Source organism: Ammodytes marinus, assembly GCF_949987685.1.
Source record: "Ammodytes marinus genome assembly, contig: scaffold_108, whole genome shotgun sequence".
In the NCBI taxonomy this organism is placed as follows: Eukaryota; Metazoa; Chordata; class Actinopteri; order Uranoscopiformes; family Ammodytidae; genus Ammodytes; species Ammodytes marinus.
The window spans coordinates 30,001-37,914 of NW_027648487.1; positions in this window are offsets into that span (position 1 = coordinate 30,001).

Genomic DNA, 7,914 nt, shown 5'->3' on the forward strand with positions numbered 1-7,914 from the left:
TGTGACAGAATGTGGAACATTTCAAGGGGTATGAATACTTTTGCGAGCCACTGTATCTAATAATAATGGATTGGATTTATATAGCGCTTTTCAAGGCACTCAAAGACGCTTTACAGGGTTCCAGGTTCCATTCATTCACACACAGTCATACTACGATAGTAGCCACAGCTACAGCTACTTCAGGGATCAGACTGACGGAAGCGTGGCTGCCATTCAGCGCCTACGGCCCCTCAGACCACCACCTCAAACATACAGCAGTCATACACATTCACACAAGGCAAGGTGGGTGAAGTGTCTTGCCCAAGGACACAACAACCATGACACTGGTGGCAGAGCGGGGATCGAACCGGCAACCCTTGGATCATTGGCCAACCTGCTTAACCACCTGAGCCACGGTTGCTCAGGTATCTGTCTAATTGAGTCATGCTTGTGTATTTGTTATTTGTGCCTTTACTCCTGGTGGGGTCTCTCTAACCCTAACCCTAACCCTACTCCTAGTGGGGTTAGGGTTAGGCTAACCCTCTTGGACCAGGTCAATACTGTAAATAAGAAACTGTTCTTCATGTTTTATCTGGAAAAATAAAGGTTAAATAAAAAATTAAAAAAATAAAGCTCGTAGCATGTAGCATTGCTAAGAAGGGGGGGAACTACAGTGGAGATCATAGAACATTTTCTATTTGTGTTTGTGTGTGTCTTTGAATGTTATGTGGTATATGTTATTGTGTGTGTGTGTGTGTGTGTGTGTGAGAACTTGTGATCAATTACTGATTCTTCTCTGCAGAAATATACATAAGTAAAGATTTTTATTTTATTTTATAGAGCAGGAATTCTGTTTAAAGATCTTTAATGTTCGTCATGTCTTCAGATGATGTCATGAAGAACAAACAATGAACAACACACACGTGTTCTCTTTGTTCTTATGTCTTGTCTGTGGTTGTTTTGTTTGTTTGCTTGTTGTTAAACAAATAAACCAAAATAAAAATAATTTTACAAAAAAGAGAAATGCCTCCACCTGGTGGTGACCAGTGGTAGTGACGCAAAGCCTTGTAATCAGGTCAGTGATTGTAGGCAGGTGTGCAAACAAACAGTGAATGCTGAGAGAGCTCACAGTGTTTACTGCTCCAGACACACTGTGATACTGACAGAGTATAGAACAATACTTTAGATATCACAACAAACAGAGTGACATAAGCGTAAGATTTGTTTATTTGTACTTTTCAGTTTATTAGATTTATTTTGCTGCATGTTAGAGCTGAGAGCCAACACATGCACACGCTCACACACAACCTACCGGACAGACTACAATCAACTTCAACAGACCAAGTAAGTGCATAAAGGCTTTAGCTAGGCACCAAACTAAGAAAGATATTGACCTAACACCACTGACTGACAGACTTATAGGAATAAGTTTACAAGCGGCTGGGTTAAGGTAACCCTGACCCACCACTGCAAGGTTTCAATCACTTACACAGAAGATAATGCTTTTTAAAGATAAACTGGGGATGCTCATGTTTCAACTATCTAAATTCAACTTTATGGAATATTAAATGAAAAGTCAGATTTAACATGAATTAGTGATTTATCTGTAAGTTAAAGTGGTGATGCTCATCAAATTCAATAATCTAACTGTAGCACATACTGAACCCCATTCTGTCATGAACCGTCACTTCTCCTCAGTCCATAACAGAGGAACTACTGGGATAACTGGGGAGGGTGATTACTGGGTGTTACTCTTCTGCATGCCCACTGTATAATGGGAGGACACCCTTCAAAATAACCACAGTACACGTGTGTTGTGGATGTGTGTACAATGGTTCTTTATTGATTGGTCAAACATGTTTTTCATTTGGCTTCCATATATGTTTGGGTTTGGGGTTAGGTCAAAGTTCAAACACAGATTCTGTTTTCAGTCAATTCAATCATCAAGCTTCTGTTAAAAAGCTTTGCTCATTAAAGTATTTGTGTGAAGATGTGAAGTCATTTGGCTCCACCTAGTGTCCACTGTGTAGAACTGCCTCAGGCCCATAGAGCAGGGACAGTTCAAACACAGCTTAGACAGCTTTCTCTAACAACAGAAAGGTTTGAATGTGAACCATGTTTCCATTAGAACACATGTTGTTCCAGTGATTGAAATATTTCCAGTTTGACTCTAAACGTTTCTGTATTTGTTTAAAGGTCACAGAGGAAGGTGAAGCAGGATGCACATCCCAAACCAACAACCAGTAAGAGACATTTATGTTCCACTGTGTGTGAATGTGTGTAAAAGAGTTCTGCTTCTCGCTGCCTTATCTGGGACATATGGGTCTATATTTCACTTTCTATATTTCAGCAGAGGCGCATTTGTTTGAATGCCATCTATAGTAAGACAAAAGAAAACCAATTACAATATAGACATTTAAAGCTTTGTAATCAAAAGTACTGAAAAACACAATTATAATGCAGCAATTCTAACGTACATCTAATGCCATTGGTAACACTATACAATAAGGGTACATTAATTAATTTGTACTTCATTTTATTTACAGAGATACAGAGATTTAGAATGGCTGGAATTAAAATAAAATTGGTAAAGTCCTTACTTGAATAATGCTTAGTAGTTAGTAATGTTAATGTACCCTTATTACATATTTACATCAATACATTTGAAGGAAAAGGGCATTTCACACCGACGAAAAATAGCCAAACCCCGTCAAACACACTACTCACATATGTAGGGATAAATCCGCTATACTTTTTTATTGTTTTCAAAAGGACAGTTCAGTTAAATGTGGCTGCTAAAGACACACAGCCCTGCCTGCCGCATACATACGTTTGGTCGCATCGGCGGCTTAGGCATTTTACCTCGACGTTTACTAGTCAAAACCAGTGTGGACAGAAATGAAATTTTGTCTATTATAGAAAACACATATGAGGGGATAATTCGGCTATGTTTTTTTTTTTTTTTTTTAAAAGGACATAGCAGTTCAAATTGGCTGCTAAAGACACACAGCGCGGCCGCCGCTGCCGCCTCCTCAGAGCATACACTCTCTGTCGCGTAGGCGGCAAGGGCATTTCACCACGACGAAAACTGGTCAAAACCCGTGTACAGTCAAATATTCAGTCAAATACACCACTCACACATCTAGGGCTGAAGTTTTTAAGCATTTTAAGAAGTGCAGTTCAACTTGGCCGCTTGAGACAGAGCCCCCCCGTCGGACACATAACGAGAGCGTTTAGCGAGCGGTAGCCACCATGTATCAACGTCTTGTAACATGTTAATAACCAGTGGCGTGCACAGGTAGACCTGAAGTGGTGCTGAAGCACCTGCCCTTTTCCCCTGGCCCAATCAAGTGCCCTTTTGAAAAAGAAAAAAAAAATCTGAAAGTTCTTTTTTTTTTTTTTTTACACAGTGTATGTGGCTTATGCCGACATTATCATCTATACATGCTCAACGATTAAAAACGTTTGACAATAATGCCCCAAATTGCAGTATAATGCCTAGAAAGGAGAGGTTAAAAAGGAAAAAGAAAGGGAGCAAGCATCCACCAGCAGCAAGGAGGAAGATGAAGATGAAAGGTCAGAGTCAAGACCAGAGTCATGTTAACTGTTCAGGGCCTTTTTAAAGCTCAGATTTTAATGTTGAACTCCTCAAATGTTATTGAAATATCTTAAAAGCTGTCCACACATTTTATTTTAACTACGCAAAGTGGGTTGGTGGTACTAAATCAATCATGAAGCTGTATAAGATAATTATATTATTTTGTCCCAACCATAAATTATTTCTATGTTACAAGACTTGCAGTAATCTTGTATTTACCTTAATAGGATGTTATTAGTACGGAGATCAGGGGCCTAACGAAGACTTCAAAGACAGAATTCGGGATAAGCGATTATTTAAAAAAATCCGAAGCCGACTGTTTTTTTTTTTTCAAACATGTACATTTTTTCTTTCTGCTTTTTGGTAATTCTGTGTCTCCAAATTATTCCAGAAAATAGTACTAAATAGCCCACATTGACACAGGTGATTTAGCCTTAGCTTTCTTCTCAAAGTGCACCAGATTGATGAATTTTACTTTAAAAGGTTCAAATTTTTCTTCTGGGGGACCATTCCCCCGGGCCCCCCTAGAAGGTCCAGGATCCCAAACACAGTCTCCCAAATTCCTTTGAGAAACACTCTATGTGTGGCCGGGTATTTTATCATTAGGCCAGGGGGGGATTTTGTACAAGTAACCTTAAAATAATTTGGTCATTCATCGATAGAATATATTGTGCCCTTTTTTTTGCACTGAGCACCTGCCCCCCAAAATGTCTGTGCACGCCACTGTTAATAACCCAAGAAACGCCAAAGTGGTCACTTTTAACTTACTGTATGCAATTACTATCGCTATTAAACATTTTGCCATTCACAAAGAAACGATAAGCTTTGCTACGTGCAACTCACCATTCAGTTGTCAATGCGATGCGGCAAGATGATTCCCCGGAGAAGCAGTTGAATGTAGGAGAGACGACGGTTGGAACAGGCCAATCAGAGGGCAGAAAGGTTGGAACACGGTTGGGAAAGGCCAATGGGAGGCGTCCAGCCTCCCGTCCGCTTGAACCGGAACTTAAGTTGGAACAGAGGCAGAGATGATCCCCATGCACCAGGCGCAAGGATGACACGCAAATTCGTGAAGCGTTCCTCATATTTGTTAACCCTAGGGTTAGGGTGGTCTCACTTATAGCTATGGTTAGCTCATTTCTTCCACTTAGGGGTTAACATTTAGCCCAATGGGTTCACCTAGGGTAATGGCTGTCTCACTTTTGGCCAAGTCAGGTTCAAGGTGTAAGGTACTCAGCGCTGGACCACAGCCGTCAGTGCTTTGATCAGGTCGATCAGTTCTCCCGCCTGTATATACAAAAGAAGTTCATTATCAAGTGTTGGATACTAACTATTGAAGTTAGATCTATTTTGTTTATAAGAATACTTAAGATTCACTGTTTAAGAAAAGCACACTGATGTGTTTTCATTTTCAGTGTGTCCTGTACAGTTAGTACAAGAGTGAATTGGATTTGTTATTTTGATGTTAAGCAGCTGCAGAAGTGTTTGATCATTTGCCAAAATCAAAAAAAAGGAAGAAAAACAGTAAAGGAAGTTGTGAATGAAATAGTTTAGACTTAATTTGTCTGTGCAATTATCAATATATTGTGCCGTTATGTTTGACAAGGCAACTTGTTTATGGAATATCGCAATATATCAAGATACACAATATATCGTATCGTGACCAGCGTATCGTGATACGTATCGTATCGCGAAGTCCTTGACGATACCCAGCCCTAGTACTGACCCTGTCTCCTCTCTAGCCCAGCTGACCAACATTCCTATACCGGAAGCACACTGAAGCTCCATTCCTAATATCGGTCAGCGGGGGTTCGCGAAGGGTCTGCGAAGTGGGGTGGGGGGGATAGCGCAAATTAGCCCACCGGGGAGGAGCTACGAACGGAGCTATGTCATGAATATGTGGCAGTGTGCCTTAAAAGTAGACGCCGCAAGTGGGACGGCCCCCGTCCAGCCCCCCTGTTATACTGAGCCTAATCTTCTCTGAACATTTGTGTTAGTTCTCTAACACATATACTAAAATTGGAACGATACAGAGAAGATTAGCATGGCCCCTGCATCAAGGATGACACGCAAATTCGTGAAGCGCTCCTCATTTTCGTTAACTCTAGGGTTAGGGTGGTCTCACTTATAGCTATGGTTTGCTCATTTCTTCCACTTAGGGGTTAACATTTAGCCCAATGGGTTCACCTAGGGTAATGGCTGTCTCACTTTTGGCCAAGTCAGGTTCAAGGTGTAAGGTACTCAGCGCTGGACCACAGCCGTCAGTGCTTTGATCAGGTCGATCAGTTCTCCCGCCTGTATATACAAAAGAAGTTCATTATCAAGTGTTGCAAGTTTGAAGCCGTGTGCTCCGTGAAGAGGTAGTGTCCTGTATGAGGACAGGAGGAGGAAGAGGCAGTGTCCTGTATGAGGATGAAGAGGCAGTGTCCTGTATGAGGACAGGAGGAGGAAGAGGTAGTGTCCTGTATGAGGATGAAGAGGCAGTGTCCTGTATGAGGATGAAGAGGCAGTGTCCTGTATGAGGAGGAAGAGGCAGTGTCCTGTATGAGGACAGGAGGAGGAAGAGGTAGTGTCCTGTATGAGGAGGAAGAGGCAGTGTCCTGTATGAGGAGGAAGAGGCAGTGTCCTGTATGAGGACAGGAGGATGAAGAGGTAGTGTCCTGTATGAGGACAGGAGGATGAAGAGGCAGTGTCCTGTATGAGGAGGAAGAGGCAGTGTCCTGTATGAGGACAGGAGGATGAAGAGGTAGTGTCCTGTATGAGGACAGGAGGATGAAGAGGTAGTGTCCTGTATGAGGAGGAAGAGGCAGTGTCCTGTATGAGGACAGGAGGAGGAAGAGGCAGTGTCCTGTATGAGGAGGAAGAGGCAGTGTCCTGTATGAGGATGAAGAGGCAGTGTCCTGTATGAGGAGGAAGAGGCAGTGTCCTGTATGAGGACAGGAGGATGAAGAGGTAGTGTCCTGTATGAGGATGAAGAGGCAGTGTCCTGGGTTTGTGCTGTCTTGACCCTCCGAGCGGGTCAGGTAGATGTCCTCCATTGTAAAATGTGTATGTGGTAGAGACGATTTTTAATTAAACAGTTAAACTGAACATTGTTCATTTAAAAAACGTGAATAAATGTTTTTTCAGGTGCTTCCTAAATGTCATATTACACACTGCAACTTTAAATCAAATTTAGATTTTTAATTGGTTCATAATATAAAATGAATGTTGTTTACAGTTCGTACTTGGACATGAAGAGCAAACGTATTTCTGCATCAGTGTCTGTCTCCTTCACAATGACTGTATGTCTGTCCAACTTTCCTCACAGGAAAATGTGATCCCTGGAACACTGTTTGAAGTTAGAAAGCTTCCTGAAAAGTTACTGTTTCACTGTTGTTGTTTACAGCAGCAGGGCCCACAGTTTGGCTTACAAACATATTCTAGTCTTATGTGTGGTTCCAGGTTCCTCAAAATTATTTGATTTATGATGATAGAATTGTTCAATACTAAGAATTACATGGAGAGTAAATATGTTTAGTAAACTAACTGCAGGCTCTGTGAATGTAAACAAATCCCCCTCCTCTGAAACTACACAGTGACCCTTTAATACTGAGCCACATCCCTGAGCGATGGAAGGTGTGAGGGAGAACGTGGAGCAGCTTCTGGCTCTGTGTCTGCAGAGGATCAGCATGGAGGAAGACAACGCTACTATGGAGCTGGGTGAGAGTGAGACAGGCTGATGGGTGAGACAGGCTGATGGGTGAGAGTGAGACAGGCTGATGGGTGAGAGTGAGACAGGCTGATGGGTGAGAGTGAGACAGGCTGATGGGTGAGACAGTGAGACAGGCTGATGGGTGAGGCAGTGAGACAGGCTGATGGGTGAGACAGGCTGATGGGTGAGACAGTGAGACAGGCTGATGGGTGAGACAGTGAGACAGGCTGATGGGTGAGACAGTGAGACAGGCTGATGGGTGAGACAGTGAGACAGGCTGATGGGTGAGAGTGAGACAGGCTGATGGGTGAGACAGTGAGACAGGCTGATGGTGAGACAGTGAGACAGGCTGATGGGTGAGACAGTGAGACATGCTGATGGGTGAGACAGTGAGACAGGCTGATGTGTGAGACAGTGAGACAGGCTGATGGTGAGACAGTGAGACATGCTGATGGGTGAGACAGTGAGACATGCTGATGGGTGAGACAGTGAGACAGGCTGATGTGTGAGACAGTGAGACAGGCTGATGGTGAGACAGTGAGACAGGCTGATGGGTGAGACAGTGAGACAGGCTGATGGGTGAGACAGTGAGACAGGCTGATGGGTGAGACAGTGAGACAGGCTGATGGGTGAGACAGTGAGA